Genomic DNA, 20,080 nt, shown 5'->3' with positions numbered 1-20,080 from the left:
CAGAAAAGAATGGTGAATGTCTGTAAGCTATATCCGCTGTATTTTTTAATTTATAAACTTTAGTTTAATACATAACGACGTCCCCTGTGTCTTCCCTGAACTTCGACTATCTTCGTTTACCTGCTGACATACTCATTCACGCGCAATTTCATTTTTTTTTTCCTCTGTGATTGCCCAGGGACCATTATTCTTCCCCGGAACCGGTATCTCCCAAACCGTAAGCAGGCGGGAGTAATCGTGGCTGTCTAATGGAGCCCGAGGGTTTTGAGGGAATTTTCTATTTCATTTTTTTTCCAGTTTCCAAAGTCATAAGAAAACTGAAATTTCCCATGCTTTTAAACCAATTTCCTTAAGAAAAAAAAAGGGGGGGGGGTAAACTAAACCGTTCAAGGGACCAAGTTCAAGCGACTCAGCTCGTGACTGTTCTGCGGCTCTCTGAAAAGATTTTTCTAGTACAGTGCTCTGCACCCAGCCCAGTAAAGCGCTTAATAAATACGACTGAATGAATGAATTTTCTGCCAGTGTGGTGTAGGGACTAATTCGACCGGGTTCCACAAACGGACGGCAACCAGCCTTGTTCCCCTCCGGCTCTCAAACTCTTTCACTTCGGTGGAATGCCTAAAAGCGCCTCTAGCCAGTGCTCCCTCTCCACTCATCTGGTAAGTACCTTTCGCATTTTACGACGGGGCGTTTTACTATCGTGTGGGCGTTTAATTATCGATCGGCTCTCACGCATTTTACCCAAGCCGAACTCTAATCTTTCCTTGTCACCTTGAAACTCTTAAGTGAACGTTTGTGGGTCTAGGCTCGGTAATCTGGATTTACAGGTTTTTTTTGGCTTTGAGTGTGTGTCTGTGCCTCTTTTTACCTATAACGCACACGCATTCCTACGTGTACAAGGATATTTCCCGATACTCTCAGCTACTTGTAGAGTTTGACAGACGGACAATTGGTTAGATAGACAGATGGATGGATGTAGACGTGGGTCCCTTGCGGGAAACAGATAATCCTGCAACTCTTACACTCTCTCTGGAAGGTATCAAAGCCACCGAGGGAAATCAGGAATAGGCGGCCTACTTGATGATATGATGATTTAACCAGTGGAATGAGGCACATTCAGTGGTTTTCAAGCTTTCCTTTCTAAACTCCTCGCTTCCAGGGCTTCCCTGGGCCCCATCGATGCGTCGGTGCAGATTTCCTTTTCGGGCGTCTTTAAAGCAGACTTGGGCAAACTTAAAGCAAACCCGGAATCCTGGGTGAGGATGTCTGCTTTCTTGACCGTCTTAATTAAACTTCGAAGTTCATATAAAAATAAAAAGAGCCGCTTGGGGCCGCGTCGCTCTTTTAACTGATCTCCAAAAGGTCCTTCGAGAAACTTAGCAAAACTACAAAATGTTGGCAACCTTGTTCTCTTAGGGCTCCTTCTTCCTCTCCCCTCTGGAACTATTCATTCGTTCATTCGTTTTTACTGCGCGCTTACTGTGTGCACAGCACTGGACTAAGCGCTTGGAAAGTACAATTCGGCCACAGTGCGCAAGGGAAAAATACTCCGGGGAGACATGGGGGAGGATAAAGGCAGGGTTCCCTCCCATCATTCATTCAATCGTATTTATTGAGCGCTTATTGTGTGCAGAGCACTGTACTAAGCTCTTGGAAAGTACAATTCGGCAACAGATGGAGACAATCCCTACTCAACAACGGGCTCACAGTCTAGAAGGGGAAGACAGACAACAAAATAAAACAAATAGACTGGCATCGATAGCATCAATAAATAGATAAATAGAATTATACAGATTTACACGTCATTAATAAAATAAATAGAATAATAAATTGGTACAAATATAAACAAGTGCTGTGGGACAGGGAAGGGGGTAGGGGCGATGGGGAGGGGAGGAGGAGCAGAGGAAAAGGGGGGCTCAGTCTGGGAAGGCCTTCTGGAGAACAGTGCTTGGTACATAGCTAACAAATACCATAATTTAAAGTACAGAACGTAAAGTAGCGATATCGAAGTTTAACCATTCGGGTTCGACTCACATTAGTTCTCAGACGGATCACCGGAGGAGGCGGCAGGCTTTAAAGCACCTTTCAAGATCCCGGGTTCTTTTTTTTTTTCTCTTCTCCCCCTACCCCCCGACCAGTTCTCACCATGATTGCTATTATTGTTTTCATTACGGCTATCACCATTTTCTTTTCATGCTTCGTTACTCCGGTTTCTTGGTCGGGCATGAACTGATGGTTGTTGCAGATCTCTAGGGGAAAAGACTGCTCGGGAGAATTAAAACCCATATTATTAGGATTTCACTCAACCCACCTCGGGCCCGCCCTTGTGTCAATACCGAGAGGAAGTGTCCGCGCCGAGGCGAACGCTAGGTGTTGGTTCTCCTCCTAGCAACTTTAAATTCGCCAACAGCTAAGACTTTTCGATATAGTTAATGAAAATAATGAGGTTCACTGAACAGAGGAACAGAAGCGGCGGCAACTGAGCCTTTTGCCCGAACAAGCACTCCTCGCTCTAAAACGAAATAAAACAAACCAAAAAAAAAAATAGAAACGCTTTAATAGAGGGGAGAAAAACGACCTCTCCCTAAGTAGGTAGAAGAGCGCACAGGCACGCGAAAGGCCTTTAGTCAACCTGTAATAAGCCCAATTCACTGCCCTCCGAGTATTCTTTTTTCCCTGGGCCCGGGGACTAGGATGATAAGGATAGACTGTAAACTCGTTATGGGCAGGGATTGTGTTAGCTAATTCTTTTGAATGGTACTCACCCAAGCGCTAGTGCGGCGCTCCGCCCATAGTAAGCGCTCAATAAATACCACTGATTGATGGAAATACCATTGATGGCTAGCAAAGAGAACGCTTTTCCCCCCTTTTTTCCTGTTTTCCTGTTTTTTGTTCTTTAGTTTTTATTTTGTCTTTTTCCCACTAGGGAAGGATGGCCTTATAGCACCCTGCGCTCTGGGAGACCGATTGAGCCCTGAAACTCTAAAAATCGGGTCACCCGCTTACTTTTCTCTGGCGTGGGGCGCTGTCCCATCTGAAGACGCAAACGATTTCTTTCTTTCCTTTTTCTTTTTTTCTTCTTTTCGGCTAGTTCTTCTAGTTAGTGGCAATAAAATCCCGGGAGAAGTGAGACTTTCGTTGTGGGCGGGGAATGTGTCTGTTTTATTGTCGTGTTGTAGTCTCCCAAGCGCTTAGTATAGTGTTCTGCTCACAGTAAGCGCTCAATAAATATGATCGATTGGGGAAAGGCAATATTTCAGCTTTCTCTTTCCTTTCAGACAACAGTCTGTTTTTCACTTCAATTTTAAATTCGTATTTCTCTGCAGAGTCCCCTTGACTCTCGACAAGTTCATATTCTGAGCCCCGAGAATCCACATAGTAAAGTCAAAATAGATAGGAGATTGTGGGGAGAGGGATTGATTAAAATTTTAAATTCCGTTCGGTTGTAAACTCCCTGAGGGCAGGGATCGGATCTACTAATTATATTTTACTCTCCCAAGCGTCTAGAACAGTGCTCCGTATACAATGGGTGCTCAGCAAATACGATCGACTGATGGATTGATTGATTGGTTGATTGATTCGTATCAAACTGGGTTATTGGTCGGCTCAGAATTCCACTCAAGTCGCCCTCTCTTGATACCAAGGAGATAAGATAAAATCAGCTTGCCCTTTCAGATTTTTGTTTAAACTCCCAATCTCGTTCGGAATCCGGAGTGAAAAAGATGGCAGAAGCAGTTGGGTCTTAACCCAAAAAGGCAGTAAACCTGGAGGAGGGTGGGAGCGGTGTCATGGGGAGAGAAGGGGAAGGGGTCCCGATCTCGTCATTTGCCCCCTCAATTATTTATTATTAATAATAATTATTATTAATAATAATAAATAATAAGTCCTCGTCTCTCCCGCTCTCAATTTTCAGTGGCGGTGACCCCAGGAGGGGTATTTGGTTTTATTTTCCAGTTATCTTATCCCTCGGCTTCTTTTCCCAGCCGAGGAAACAGAACTCCATCAGAAGCAGCGAGACTTATTGGAAATAGCCCGCGTTTGGGAGTCAGAGGTCGTGGGTTCTAATTTCGGCCCCGCCACTTATCAGCTGTGGGGCTTTGGGCAAATCTCATAACTTCTCCGGGCTTCAGTTACCTCACTGGTAAAATGGGGAGTAAGACTGCGAGTCCCCCAGCGCTTAGAACAGTGCTTGGCATATAGTGAGCGTTTAATAAATGCCATCATCATTATCATTATTATTATTATTAGCAAAGCACCAACCTGTTGGAGAGAGGAGGACGGGAGAGGAGAAGGCGAAGAAGAGGAAGAAGGGTGGATGGAAGAGGGGGTAAGGGGACAATAGGGCATTGGTGAAAAATCGGGGCAGAGCTTGGAGGGAGAAAACATCTCCTGCAGGCCTCCGTGGGCAATTCGTCTGTGGTTGGGGTTGGAGATCGATTACCCAAATGAAAACTCCGCTATCATCATAATCATAAATCGTATTTATTGAGCGCTTACTATGTGCAGAGCACTGTACTAAGCGCTTGGGAAGTACAAATTGGCAACATATAGAGACAGTCCCTACCCAACAGTGGGCTCACAGCTATGAAAATCTAGACCACGCCCAAGAGGACGTTAGACCGCCCTGGACCGTGGGCATCCGCGGTCGTTTAGGAAATCTCAGCGATATAGTTACGGGGAAACGTGCAAAAAAAGAAGCAGCGGAGATCATCAGATTTATGACTATTTCTTTTGGAACGAGACGGAAAGTTAGCAGGATGAAGACGAGGGTATACGCAGACGTACCCGTTGTTTCTAAGGAGCGCGATTTGGCAAGAAATGGAAGACATTTTACTGGAAAATGAGGCGAGAAGGGCGAGAATTTATTCTTCAGAATAATCAGTCTACCTCTCCAACCACATCCCCGGTGCCCATCGAGGTCTGAAAGTGGGTGTATGTTAATGGTGGGGGGGGAGGGAAAGGGGTGTTTGTGCATCCCCCTACTCTTCTGTCTGTCTGGATCTGCCAGGAGCGTGGGGATGATGCTGCGCCGAATCCCGTGGGCGGGGAGCATCTGTTTTCGCCTCTCTGTTGCGGTCGGAGGTGGGGGGGGGACACTTTGTGGGTGGGGAGAGAGCAGGGGTGCTAAAAGAGAGCACACGGCCTGAGTTGGGTAAATTCATTCGTACTTATTGAGGGCTTACTGTGTGCAGAGCACTGTACTAAGCGCTTGAATCCCGGCCCTTTCCCCGATTTACCCAAAACGAACAGCGGGACCAACTTCGTGTCACAAATTACCGGGCCTCCAGGCCGCGTTTGGACAAAACAGACAAACTCTCCCCTGCACAGAGTAGCGGTTTTGCCTAGAGGCTGGAGTTCGGGCCTGGGAGTAAGAAGCAACGTGGCTCAATGGAAGGAGAACGGGCTTTGGAGTCAGAGGTCGTGGGTTCAAATCCCGGCTCCGCCACTTGTCGGCTGTGTGACTTTGGGCAAGTCACTTAACTTCTCTGTGCCTCAGTTACCTCATCTGTAAAAGGGGGATTGGGACTGTGAGCCCCAAGTGGGACAAACTGTTCACCTCTTAACCTCCCCAGCGCTTGGAACGGTGCTTTGCGAGTAGTAAGCGCTTAATGAATGCTATTAATAAATCAATCAATCAATCGTATTTATTGAGCGCTTACTATGTGCAGAGCACTGTACTAAGCGCTTGGGAAGTACAAATTGGCATCACATAGAGACAGTCCCTACCCAACAGTGGGCTCACAGTCTAAAAGGGGGAGACAGAGAACAGAACCAAACATACCAACAAAATAAAATAAGTAGGATAGAAATGTACAAGTAAAATAAATAAATAAATAAATAAATAGAGTAATAAATATGTACAACCATATATACATATATACAGGTTGTACATATAAATAAAATAATAAAGAGGAATGACGGAGAACGGTACATGCCGCACCCTCATTCATTCATTCAATCGTATTTACTGAGCGCTTACTGTGTGCAGAGCACTGTACTAAGCGCTTGGGAAGTACAAGTCGACAACAAGTCCCCTGATGAGAGGAGACGGATTCAGTCTGAGAGGGGAACTGCAGCAGGATCTGGAAAGAGAAATGTTTTATTCGTGTTTGCATTTCCAATTAAAAGACGACACGGGCACTTCCCATAAAGAACCAATAAACCCGGCGCTGTCCACGTGCTGCTATTATATAGCGCCTTTCACCCACTCCCCACCGCCCCAACCTGGGAAAAAATTTCATTTTGTACTCCCTTCCGCTCGAATGCGTGGCGGAAATGGGAGCGTTATTTTCCCCTCTTGTTAATTCAAATCTCCTGTGTCTGCCCTAAAAGTCGGTGTGGTTGGAGGGCGTTTAGGCCCGGTCAGCCAAGGATTCATTCATTCATTGGAAGCAGCGTGGCTCAGTGGAAAGAGCCCGGGCTTTGGAGTCAGAGGTCATGGGTTCGAATCCCGATTCTGCCAAGTATCAGCCGTGTGACTTTGGGCAAGTCACTTCACTTCTCTGTGCCTCAGTTACCACATATGGAAAATGGGGATGAAGACTGTGAGCACCCCGTGGGACAACCTGATCACCTTGTAACCTCCCCAGCGCTTAGAACAGTGCTTTGCACATAGTAAGCGCTTAGCAAATTCCATCATTATTATTAGAGAAGCAGCATGGCTCAGTGGAAAGAGCACGGGCTTTGGAGTCAGAGGTCTTGGGTTTGAATCCCGGCTCCGCCACATGTCTGCTGTGTGACTTTGGGCAAGTCACTTAACTTCTCTGTGCCTTGGCTACCTCGTCTGTAAAATGGGGATTAAGACTGTGAGCCCCACGTGGGACAACTTGATCACCTTGTATCCCCCCCCAGCGCTTAGAACAGTGCTTTGCACATAGTAAGCGCTTAACAAATGCCATCATCATCATCATTATTATTATTATTAATTCAATCGTATTTATTGAGCGCTTACTGGGTGCAGAGCACTGTACTAAGCGCTTGGCACTGTACTAAGCGCTTGATGGATCCCTGGGTACCTTATCCTGCTCGGCCTGATAACCGACCAGTTCCCGTCCCCATAAAAACGAAGGAATGTGGGGAGGCTAGCTTTCCACGACATGCCCAGGAGGACATAAAGTTCTCTCCGGCCGTTAGAAGCAATCTGCCTCATTCGGTCTGCCAAAGGAAACTCTCCATTTGCAGCCCTTAGAGACGGAGCGGGCATAAATCCACAGAGACAGAACCTCAGCAGGAATTGAGGCTTTCTGACTGGTTTTCTCTGGAAGGCTCTCGGGATCTAGTCTTTCTGCGTTGGAGAGTAAAGCCAGGCCTAGCTCGCTGAGGGCCCTGGCGACTTCCACTGGGGACTGAGTTTCTCCCTGAGGGCCGCGGAGACGGATGGAGAAGTAGCATGGCCTAGTGGATAGAGCAGGGGGCTGGGAGACTGTGAGCCCACTGTTCGTTAGGGACCGTCTCTATATTTTGCCAACTTGTACTTCCCAAGTGCTTAGTAATAATAATAATAATAATAATAATGGCATTTATTAAGCGCTTACTATGTGCAAAGCACTGTTCTAAGCTCTGGGGTAGATACAAGGTAATCAAGTTGTCCCACGTGGGGCTCACAGACTTAATCCCCATTTTACAGATGAGGTAACTGAGGCACAGAGAAATTAAGTGACTTGCCCAAAGTCACGCAGCTGTCATGGCAGAGCTGGGATATGAACCCATGACCTCTGACTCCAAAGTCCGGACTCTTTCCACTGAGCCACACTGCTTCGAAGTACAGTGCTCTGCACACAGTAAGCGTTCAATAAATACGATTGAATGAATGAATGAATGAGAGATGGAAGGTCATGGGTTCTAATCCCGACCGCGCCACTTTGCTGTGGGACCTTGGGCAAGTCGCTCCACTTCTCTGGGCCTCAGTTACCTCATCTGTAAAATGGGGATTAGACTGCGAGTCCCGCGCGGGACAGAGACTGTGTCCAACCTGATTACCTTGTATCCACCCCAGCGCTTAGTAGAGCCCCTGGCATATGGTAAGTGCTTAATAAATGCCATAATAATAATAACAACAATTCTTCTTACTATTAATTATTATTATGTTGTTGTTGTCCAGGATCTGAGTCCCAGCTGCAATCAGGGGGCTTCGAAGAAGGAGGGGGACTGGGTGGGAGAGGCCACAGGGAGACCCCCCCACCCCCACCCCCGATTTGGGAAGAAAAAGGTTGTAGGACAATCCCTCTAGATTGTAAAATCGTCGTGGGCTGGGAATGTGTCAGTTTATTCCTCTTTTGTCCTCTCCCAAGCGCTTAGTACATTGCTCTGCACACAGGGAGCGCTCAGTAAATACGATTGAATGAATGCATGGACGTGCCCCAGCTCTCTCCCTTCCTGTCCTCGTGGGCGGAGAATGTCACTATTTTTTGTTGTGTTGTACTTTCCCAAGCGTTCCGCACACAATAAGCACTCAATAAACAGGATTGAATGAATGAATGAATAGTAATAATAAGAATAATAAATCGCGGTATTTGTTAAACGCTTACTTTGTGCCAAACACCGTCCTAAACGCTGGTGTAGAGCCAAGATAATCTGGTCCCATATGGGGCTCACTGTCTAAGTAGGGGGGAGGTACTAAGTCCCCATTTTACAGTTAAGGAAACTGAGGCACAGAGAAATTAAGTGACTTGTCCAAGGTTACAGGGCCGGTAAGAGGCGGAGCTGGGATTAGAATTCAGGTCCTCTCCTTCTCACAAGGGGGCTAAGGAGAAATTCGGCGGTGGGCTCTTCCGGGCTGCGGAGGACCTTGGAAATTAGGGACGGGGCGGATATCCATTGCAGGACCCCTTCTGCCCCGACCCCTGACCCCTAAACCTTGTATCCGAAAAGCCTGAAAGGGAAGAGTTTAGCCTTCTATGCTGTCATCTCGTGTCCTCTCCCTCTAGCTCGTTGTGGGCAGGAACTGTCACTCTTTATTGCTGTATCACCCTTTCCCAAGCGCTTAGCACAGTGTTCTGCACACCGTAAGCGCTTAATAAATACTATTGAAAGAATGAATGAATAAAAAGCTAAATTGAAGTTCAACTCTGTGGTCGAAATAACCCGCGCGGTGGATGTGCGAGCAACGCGGCCGGAACTCTGGACTCATTAAGGACAGAGAACCGGTCTGCTAAGTCTGTTGCATTTCAGTCTCCCAAGCACACAGCACAGTGCTCTGCGCATAGTAAGCGCTTAAGAAATGCCGTGGATTGATGGATTGACTGCCTGCGGGTCCCACATTGGCCTCTTCTGCCCCGCACGCCCTGGTAAGTGAATTCCACCGTCATGGCTTCTTCTTTGAACACGACGGATATTTGCGTGTACACACATCACACACACACACCACACACACACCACACACACCACACACACACACACACACACACACACACACACACACACACACACTCCTACCATCTTCTGGGAAAGAGGATGTTCTGGGTTTTCCGAGCCCTGCTCCTCTAAGGCCCTGTCCGGATCACCGAGGCTCTCCCTTCTGCCCCCAAAGCCAGACTCTGGCGACAAATGAAGAAACAAACACCGACATACATAAATGAGTGTTTTCGGCTGTTGTCAGCCAGGAAGTGTGGGTTTGTGGGAATTTGTGGGGTTGCTATAAAACCAGCTCCGGTAAAGCAGTTCATTTTAGTAAGCTTATTAATATTTTTTTGAATGGCTCTCCTTGTGTTTGTCAAGGGCCTCTGGGCCTTAGGATCTAGGAGAATGGGGTGTGTATATGGAACCTATGTTCATTCATTCATTCAATCGTTTTTATTGAGCGCTTACTGTGTGCAGAGCACTGGACTAAGCGCTTGGGAAGTACAAGCTGGCAACATATAGAGACGGCCCCTACCCAACAGCGGGCTCACACTCTAGAAAGTGTGTGAGTGTGAGTGTGTGTGTGTATTCACAGAGTGTCCCTGAGTTTGCATAGTGTCTGTGGATGAGGACAGGTCGGAGTCTCCGCTAGGGTATACAGCCACCCCCAGCTTAAGCTCTGAGAGGCAGGAGGCCGGTGAAAGTCTATTTTCGACGAGGTGAGGGTGGAGATGATCTCGGGCCAGAGTAATTAACAATAATAATAATAATAATAATAATAATATTGGTATTTGTTAAGCGCTTACTATGTGCCAAGCACTGTTCTAAGCGCTGGGGTAGATACAAGGTAATCAGGTTATCTCATGTGGGGCTCACAGTCTTCATCCCCATTTTTTACAGATGAGGGAACTGAGGCCCAGAGAATAATAATAATGATGGCATTTATTAAGTGCTTACTAGGTGCAAAGCACTGTTCTAAGCGCTGGGGAGGTTACAAGGTGATCAGGTTGTCCCACGTGGGGCTCACTGTCTTCATCCCCATTTTACAGATGAGGGAACTGAGGCCCAGAGAAGTTAAGTGACTTGCCCAAAGTCGCACAGCTGACAATTGGGAAGCAGCGTGGCTCAGCGGAAAGAGCCCGGGCTTTGGAGTCAGAGGTCACGGGTTCAAATCCCGGCTCTGCCACTTGTCAGCCGTGTGACTTTGGGAAAGTCACTTCACTTCTCTGGGCCTCAGTTACCTCCTCTGTAAAATGGGGATTAAGACTGTGAGCCCCACGTGGGACAACCTGGTCACCTTGTAAATTCCCCAGCGCTTAGAACAGTGCTTTGCACATAGTAAGCGCTTAATAAAAAAAAATTGGTGGGGCCGGGAGTTGAACCCATGAACTCTGACTCCAAATCCCGTGCTCTTTCCACTGAGCCACGCTGCTTCTCTAAAGGTAAGTGACTTGCCCAAGGTGACACAGCTGACAAGTGGCGGAGGCGGGATTAGAACCCACGACCTCTGGCTCCGCAGCCCGTGCTCTTTCCACTGAGCCACGCTGCTTAGTCCCAGCACCTGCGTAGCCCCGGCCTTCGAGGCCCCCGAACCCGATTTACAGGAGCAGAAACCCCGAAAAACCGGGGTTTCCACGGGAGGACACACCAGCTAGCATCCTGATTTTCAGCGGCCGATTTCAGATCCGGTACAGTTCATTCACTCGATCGTGTTTCTTGAGCGCTTACGGTGTGCTCGGTACTAAGCGCTTGGGAAAGTACAAGACAGCGATAGAGACAATCCCTGCCCACAGCGAGCTCACAGTCTAGAGGGGGGAGACAGACATCAGTACAAGTAAACGGGCATCAAGACATCATTATAAGTAAACAGACATAAATACAAATAAATAAAATTATGGATATGAATACATACAATTACAGAGAAATTACAGAGGAGCAGCGTGGCTTAGTGGCAAGACCCTGGGCTTGGAAGTCAGAAGATTTGGGTTCCGATCCCTACTCCGCCACTTGTCTGCTGTGTAACCTCGGGCAAGCCACTTAACTTCTCTGGGCCTCAGTTACTTCATCTGGAAAATGGAGATTAAGACTTCTGAGCCCCACATGGGACAATCTGATTACCTTGTATTTACTCCGGCGCTTAAAACAGTGCTTGCATCTAACCCAGCGCTTAGAACAGTGCTTGGCACATAGTAAGCGCTCAACAAAAAGCAGCGTGGCTCAGTGAAAAGAGCACGGGCTTTGGAGTCAGAGGTCATGGGTTCGAATCCCGGCTCCACCACAAGTCTGCTGTGTGACCTTGGGCAAGTCACTTAACTTCTCTGAGCCTCGGTTACCTCATCTGTAAAAATGGGGGTTAAGACTGTGAGCCCCACGTAGGACAACTTGATCACATTGTATCCTCCCCAGCGCTTAGAACAGTGCTTTACACATAGTAAGCGCTTAAAAATGTCATTATTATTATTATTAATAAAAGTACGGATATAATACGACAGATATTACAGATTAAAATTACAAAATGGAGGTCCTTTTTCGGCCAGGGATTCTCAGCTCTTGGGCAGCTTGCTGGCGATGGAGCCGGATAGAAACTCCCTCCCCCGTCCCCCACCCCCCTATACACGCACATATACACACACAATCACACACATGTATGCACGCATACACACACACGCACAACCACCAGTGACAGGGTAGAAGGGGCAGGGGAGTATTTGCCAAGGATTCCCTGACAGTCTCCCTGCATGACGCTCTGTCGATTTTATGATTCCTAAAGAAGGAAACGGGCAAGGATCAGCGTCTGGACACCAGCATGCGTGTCCTTTACCCAAGAAGTTCCACATCCCCTTATAAACAGCTCGGTTTCTCCCGGCATCTGCTCCACCTAAGCCGGGGGCCTTCAGTTTCTCAGCGCTGTGTTTTTACAGAGGCAAAGTGATCTTTCCTGGAAAAGAAAAGAATTGAGCCCCTGACAGCCCGAAGTGAAATAGAGTGAAAAATATCCCATATTTAATTTTTTTTCGGTCAGAGACGGCACTATACTGAAAGCTTTAAAGGAAAAAAAAACTTTTTGAGAGAGCTAAACGAGATCTAAATGGCTTGGGCCCGAAAACTAATGGAGCAGATATTTCTAAAGGACTGTGGGGTGATGTTTGGCTAAAATCCTAGCCCGTTCCCCCGAACACATGTGGAGCAGAGAGATGTTATTAATTTAAATTAGTACGAGGTTAGGGATCCAATGGCCACTTGGAAAAGAAAAGAAAAGAAAAACTGAAGTTTAAAAAAGGGAATCAGCTCCGGCCTCTGGGATATTTTTTGCCATGAGTCCTGCCGGGGAACTGTGCAGGGGAAGAAAATTTTGACATTTCGTAAGCGCCCGTGGTTGTTGAAGTGCAGAGCTGGTTCTTTCACTTCGGAGAGCTAAGGCGTTACAGTCCTGCAGCTTCGGATCAAATCGCCACCATTTCAGAGTTCGTGGGACCTTGTTTTGACCGAAAACAACAACAACAACAACAAACCACTGCAATATCATCAAAAGAAGAAGTGAAACAGTGAAATGGCTCATTCTTCATTCTTTCATTCATTCAATCGTATTTATTGAGCGGTTACTGTGTGCAGAGCACTGTACTAAGCGCTTGGGAAGTACAAGTTGGCAACGTATAGAGACGGTCCCTACCCAACAGCGAGTTCACAGTCGGGAGCAGCAGGGCCATTCTTCTCAGCGGCTTCAGAATAACAAAGCAGGCAACTGTGAGTTTTCCACTTCACCCAGGGGCAGGAAATTCAACAACCAAACAAGCAAACAAAAATGCCTCCTAAATCCTCAACCAGAACAGAAAGGTCCTTCCTGCGTTTTGATTGTTGTTACCCGTTAGGTCCTGAGGAACCTTTGCACATTACATTACGCTTAAATTTGAAGGAACGCTTCACCAAGTCTCCTCCTTCCATTCTCCCTTTCATTCTCTGTTTCTCTTTTTTTTGTCTGTCTCTCTGGGTCTCTAGCTGTCTGACATTTTCTGTCTCTCTCTCTCTCTCTCTCTCTCTCTCTCTCACACACACACACACACACACACACACACACACTCCTCAGCCAACTATTAAGGAGCAAGATCTACAAAGTGTGCAGGTGTGCTCTTGAGAGAACTTTAAGTAGATGAAATCTCCATCAGAGCCATTCACTCCCCCCTTCCTCATCCTCTTCGAAGGGCCAGATTTCGTGGGAAAGGGCGGAAGAGAAACAGAGAGAAAGAGGGAGAGAGAAAGGTGGGGCGGGGGGATCTTGGCCAGAAGAGTCACTTTGGGATCCAGGGATCCGGCCCTCCGCCTGGCAAGGACTCGCCCAGCCAGGGATCACTCGCCTGCCAGGGTCTCTGCGGAGCTGGCCAGCGAGTGGAGGAAGTGGGCAAGCTTATCTTCAAGTCCTTCAAGGATTTTCTTTCTCCAGGCGAAGAAAAACTGTCCCAGGGGGAAGCAGGAGGAAGAAAAGAGGGGCGAGAGGGTGTGTGTGTTTGTGTGTATGTATGTAGTGGGGAGGGGGATAGAAGAGGGAGAGGGGAGGGAGAGTATATGTGGGGGTGGGAGAGGGAGACAGGAGAGGGAAGGGCAAAGGGAAAGGCAGAGGTGGAGAGAGGGTGTGCGTAAAAAATAAATAAATAAATAAATAAATAAATAAATGATGGCATTTGTTAAGCGCTTACTATATTCCAAGCACTGTTCTAAGCATGGGGGTAGATATACGGTAATCAGGTTGTCTTACGTGGGGCTCACAGTCTTAATCTCTATTTTCCAGATGAGGTAACCGAAGCACAGAGAAGTGAAGTGACTTTCCCAAAGTCACACGGCTGACAAGTGGCAGAGCCCGGATTAGAACCCACGACTTCTGACTCCCAAGTCCGCTCTCTTTCCACTAAGCCACGCTGGGGGGAGTGGGGATAGGCCAAGGACGGGGAAGGGGAGGCAGGGGGTTGGGGGGGAGAGAAGGGGACAGGAGAGGAAAGGAGAAGGGGGGAGAGAGGCCGACAGGGAAGTAGGCAGGTGACGGAAATGGCTCCACCATCATCATCATCAAATTCTGGACTGCGAGCTCCCTGTGGACCAGGATTTATTACTGTATTATCTTTATTGCTGGATTCTACGTTCCCAAGCGTTTAGTCCAGTGCTCTGCACACAGTAAGGGCTCAATAAATACGATTGAATGAAGGCGGCTCAGCTCCCTTTCTATTCCTTCCTATTCCTTCCCCTTCTATTTCATCTAGACTGTGAGCCCACTGCTGGGTAGGGACCGTCTCTATATGTTGCCAACTTTTACTTCCCAAGAGCTTAATACAGTGCTCTGCACGCAGTAAGCGCTCAATAAATACGATTGAATGAATGAATGAATTCCTGGTGGAAGGGTTTCAAAGCCCTACTGAGAGCTCACCTCCTCCAGGAGGCCTTCCCAGACTGAGCCCCCTCCTTCCTCTCCCCCTCCTCCCCCTCCCCATCCCCCCGCCTTACCTCCTTCCCCTCCCCACAGCACCTGTATATATGTATACATGTTTGTACGTATTTATTACTCTATTTTATTTGTACATATTTATTCTATTTATTTTATTTTGTTAACATGTTTTGTTTTGTTGTCTGTCTCCCCCTTCTATCATCATCATCATCATCAATCGTATTTATTGAGCGCTTACTGTGTGCAGAGCACTGTGCTAAGCGCTTGGGAAGTCCAAGTTGGCAACATGTAGAGACAGTCCCTACCCAACAGTGGGCTCACAGTCTAAAAGGGGGAGACAGAGAACAAAACCAAACATACTAACAAAATAAAATAAATAGAATAGATATGTACAAGTAAAATAAATAAATAAATAAATAGAGTAATAAATATGTACAAACATATATACATATATGGATAGGGACCGTCTCTATATGTTGCCAACTTGGACTTCCCAAGCGCTTAGTACAGTGCTCTGCACACAGTAAGCGCTCAATAAATACGATTGAATGACTGAATGACTGAATGAAATAGAGCAGCCCCAGTCATCCTGAACTAACTAAACGGCATTTGGCCTCTGGCCTATTCTGGGGGCATCTCTCCTCCGTCCCCCCCTTCCACCTCCCTCCCCCTGCTATCCAACACACGTACACACAACACACACACACAACACACACACACACATACACACACACCCCACTAGCCTCCAGGGGCAAAGCTTCTGGTGAACTTGAGTTGGGGGCTCTGAGGAAGGAGGGGATGGAAGAGGAGCGCTGGACGAGGCACTCAAATAATGGGGGTGGGGAAGGCCGAGGAGGGGAGGTTATTAATGTCCTCTGCAGTTTTCTATTAAGAAAATACTGCGATTTTTCCACCACCCCCGCCCGACTTCTCTCCCCAAGGCCCAGCTCTTGGTCTCCTGAATGCCCGGCCTGTATATTTGTAGTTTGATTTCGCACGTCAAGGATAATTTCTTCATACAACTTAATGGACTCTGCTTGACATCCATAATGATGCGTAATCATTAACATTATTTTCGCTAGCACGGAGACATGTTCCAGTTGTTGTGATAGATCGCATTTCACCTATAATGACGGAAAATTACCATTTCTAATTCTCCGGTTTTTGACACCTAAATCCACAGACCATATGTGGGGGTGGGAGTGGGGGGGTTTGGGGGGAGGGAGTCCCTGGGCTCGGCTGAGATTTAGCCCCAATAAATCCGATCGGGCTACTTCCTCCCACCCACCCCCACCCCCATCCATCCATCCAACCCACCCCTCCCCTACTCTCTGATTCCAGGTGCAAACAAGAAGCAATCCTCCCTCCTTCCCCTCTCCATCCCCTCCCCCGAAATACCGACCCCTATCTGGAAAGGAAAGCTCTGGCATTCGGGGAGAAATCGATTTATTAATAATAATCATTATCATTATGGCATTTGTTAAGCGCTTACTTTGTGCCAGGCACAGTACTAAGCGTTTGGATGGACACAAGCAAATCGGATGGGACACAGTCCCTGTTCCACATGGCGCTCACAGTCTTCATCCCCATTTTACAGCTGAGGTCACTTGAAGCCCAGAGAAGTGAAGTGATTTGCCCAAGGTCACACAGCAGACCAGTGGGGAAGTCGGAATTAGAACCGATGACCTTCTGGCTCTCAGGCCGGGCTCCTGGACGCTACACTATGGTTTGCCTCCCTGGCACTGAGGATCGGGAAAGGGGAGACGGAGGTTGGGCCCGGGGGTGGGGGGGGGGGAGGGGGTGGAGTCGGGGGGAAGGGAAGGAGGGAGAAGAAGGGGAAAGTCAGAACTCGGGGACCTTAAACCTCACGGGAGATAGGGGCTCGAGGGGGTGAAGAATTGGCGAGGGGCGGTTGTTTCAAAACTTCTATGGAAACAGCCTTTCTGGGAGCCTGGAGTCGCAGTCGGAGTTGTAATCATAATAACAACCATAATGACAGTGGTATTTGTTAAGAGATCACTATGCGCCGAGCACTGTTCTAAGCCCAGGGGTAGATACAAGGTAATCAGGTTGTCCCACGGTGGTGGATGGGGGGGGGGGGGGCTCACAGTTTTAATCCTCATTTTACAGATGAGGTAACTGAGGCACAGAGAAATGAAGTCCAAGGTCACACAGCAGACAAGTGGCGGAACCGGGATTAGAACCCAGGTCCTCTGACTCCTAAACCCGTGCTCTTTCCACTTAACCACGCTGTTTCCCCCCTTTTTGTACTCCCCCTCCACACACATCACCTTGATCCTCTCCCCTAGCTGGGCTCCTTTATTCCCCCCCGCACAGACTAGGCGTCCATCCGGGGACAGAAAGGACAACGAGGCCTAGCGGACAGAGCACAGAACTGGGGGTGAGGAGACTTGCGTTCTAACCCCGACGGTGTGACTCTGGGAAAGTCATTTCATTTCTCTGGGCCTCAGTTTCCTTGCCCCACTCTTAGCCTGTGAACTCAAGTGGGATACGATTGTGACTGATCTGATGGTATCGACTCCAGAGCTTGGCATATAGTAAACACATACTGTTATTATAATTATTGCTATTATAATAATATTACTTTTGTTATTGTTACCAGCGAGCATCTCCTTCCCTGCCCCGAGAGTCACAGCTCCTCCTAGGATAGGGGGTTTCTGCTGTCGGTCAGCTCCATCCAGAAGACGAGAGGGCCGGACAGCGCTCGCTAGCCGCAAGGGTTGATCTCGCTTTCCTAGCCAAAGATTAGAAGCAGCGTGGCTCAGTGGAAAGAGCACGGGTTTGGGAGTCAGAGGTCATGTGTTCTAATCCCGACTCCGCCACTTGTCAGCTGAGTGACTTTGGGCAAGTCACTTAACGTCTCTGTGTCTCAGTTACCTCATCTGTAAAATGGGGATTAAGACTGTGAGCCCCACGTGGGACAACCTGATCACCCTGAATCCTCCCCAGCGCTTAGAACAGTTCTTAGCACAAAGTGCTTAACAAATGACCTTCTTCTTCTTCTTCTTCTTCTTCTTCTTCTTCTTCTTCTCCTCCTCCTCCTCCTCCTCCTCCTCCTCCTCCTTCTCCTCCTCCTCCTCCTCCTCCTCCTCCTCCTCCTCCTTCTTCTTCTTCTTCTTCTTCTTCTTCTTCTTCTTCTTCTTCTTCTTCTTCTTCTTCTTCTTCTTCTTCTCCTCCTCCTCCTCCTCCTCCTCCTCCTCCTCCTCCTCCTCCTCCTTCTCCTCCTCCTCCTCCTCCTCCTCCTCCTCCTCCTTCTTCTTCTTCTTCTTCTTCTTCTTCTTCTTCTTCTTCTTCTTCTTCTTCTTCTTCTTCTTCTTCTTCTTCTTCTTCTTCTTCTTCTCCTTCTTCTCCTTCTCCTTCTTCGGTTCGCTAGACCCCGGACAACATCGGCTAAATCCACAGATCAAGGCTATAGAACTGGGAACCAGTAAAATGTGTCTGCAACCGGCCCAGTGCCTTAGGGATCGCAGTTTAGATTCTCAGTAGATAGACACTTTAAAAAAAATGGTATTGGTTAAGCGTTTACTGTACTATGCAGTGAGATAAATGCATGCTCATCAGGTTGGACACAGTCTTAATCCCCATTTTGCAAATGAGGCAACTGAGGCACAGAGAAGTGAAGTAATAATGATGGTACTTGTAAAGCACTTACTATGTGTCAAGCATGGTTCTAAACGCTGGGGTAAGTACAGTGGGAAGGAGCGTAAGTACTATGAGAAGCAGCGTGGCTTAGTGGAAAGAGCACGGGCTTGGGAGTCAGAGGTCATGGGTTCTAATCCCGGCTCTGCCACTTGTCAGCTGTGTGACCTTGGGCAAGTCACTTCACTACTCTGTACCTCAGTTACCTCATCTGTAAAATGGGGATGAAGACTGTGAGACCCAGGTGGGACAACCTGATTACCTTGTATCTACCCCAGCGCTTAGAACAGTGCTTGGCCAATAGTAAGCGCTTAACAAATGCCAGCATTATTATTATTATTACTAGCTACCTATAATGATGGTTTAATAATAATGATGATGGCATTTGTTAAGCGCTTACTATGTGCAAAGTACTGTTCTAAGCGCTGGGGAGGTTACAAGGTGATCAGGTTTCCCCGGGGGGCTCACAGTTTTAATCTCCATTTTGCAGATGAGGTAACTGAGGCACAGAGAAGTGAAGTGACCTGCCCAAAGTCACACAGCTAACAGTTGGCAGAGCCGGAATTTGAACCCATGACCTCTGACTCCAAAGCCCGTGTTCTTTCCACTGAGCCACGCTGTTTGGACCCAATCTCTGTCCCACATGGGGCTCACAGCCCTTAATCCCCATTTTATAGATGAGGTAATTGAGGCACAGGGAAGTGAAGTGACTTGCCCAAAGTCACACCGCAGAAAAGTGGCAGAACCGGGATTAGAACCCAGGTCCTTCCGACTCCCAGGCCTGTGCTCTAGCCCCTAGAGCCACGATGCGAGGGTGTCTGATGATAGAGTTATCCTCTTTAAACTGCCTAGCAGGCTGTTGGCATAAGGCTTGATGGCAACGAACAGATGAGAAATTATAAAGCCAACATTTCGCCAAATATAACTCTCTCGATGAATAACCCTTTGAAGGATTTTCAACTATACTTCGTCTCGCAAGTTTCCCCCCTCTTGATTTTATATTTTTAATTTGTTTTTCATTTCTCAGCAACCTAATTTGAAAAACAACCTTCAGAGTTTTGAGACGCTGAGGTAGACAATCTTGGGAAAAGAACAAGCATGCTGGAGCTGTGATAGACGAGGGTAAATTAGGCAATCCAGTCCCTCTCCCTAAAAAAAAAATGCGATTAAATGAATGAACGAATGAGGTTTCGGAAAGTAAGGAGAGAAAAAGAGAAGAATGTGCGGTGGCACAGACTCTTCCTTATCCAGCTCTTCTTCCCCAGCGATTCAATGTCTCTGTCAGGAATACCCGTGCAGTGACCTCGGGAAAACCCTCGAACTTCACGGTGCAGAATGCTTCCCAGTTGGAAAACAGGGAATCAGATCTACACGAGAAAATGAGACGGTAATCCCTGTTGGGTCAGAACCGTGTTCCGTCCAGTTTAGGATTTCATCTCCAGCAGTGACCACACGATGCTTGAGGGGACAACACATCGTGTTGTAACCCTCCTTGCTAGCGTTAGCATGTAACGGTCCCCTTCTGATCACCTTGTAACCTCCCCAGCGCTTAGAACAGTGCTTTACACGTAGTAAGCGCTTAATAAATGCCATCATTATTATTATTATTCTCTGTGCCTCAGTGACCTCATCTGTCAAATGGGGATTAAG

Source organism: Tachyglossus aculeatus, chromosome 4, assembly GCF_015852505.1.
Source record: "Tachyglossus aculeatus isolate mTacAcu1 chromosome 4, mTacAcu1.pri, whole genome shotgun sequence".
In the NCBI taxonomy this organism is placed as follows: domain Eukaryota; kingdom Metazoa; phylum Chordata; class Mammalia; order Monotremata; family Tachyglossidae; genus Tachyglossus; species Tachyglossus aculeatus.
This window is presented reverse-complemented; position numbering follows the sequence as displayed.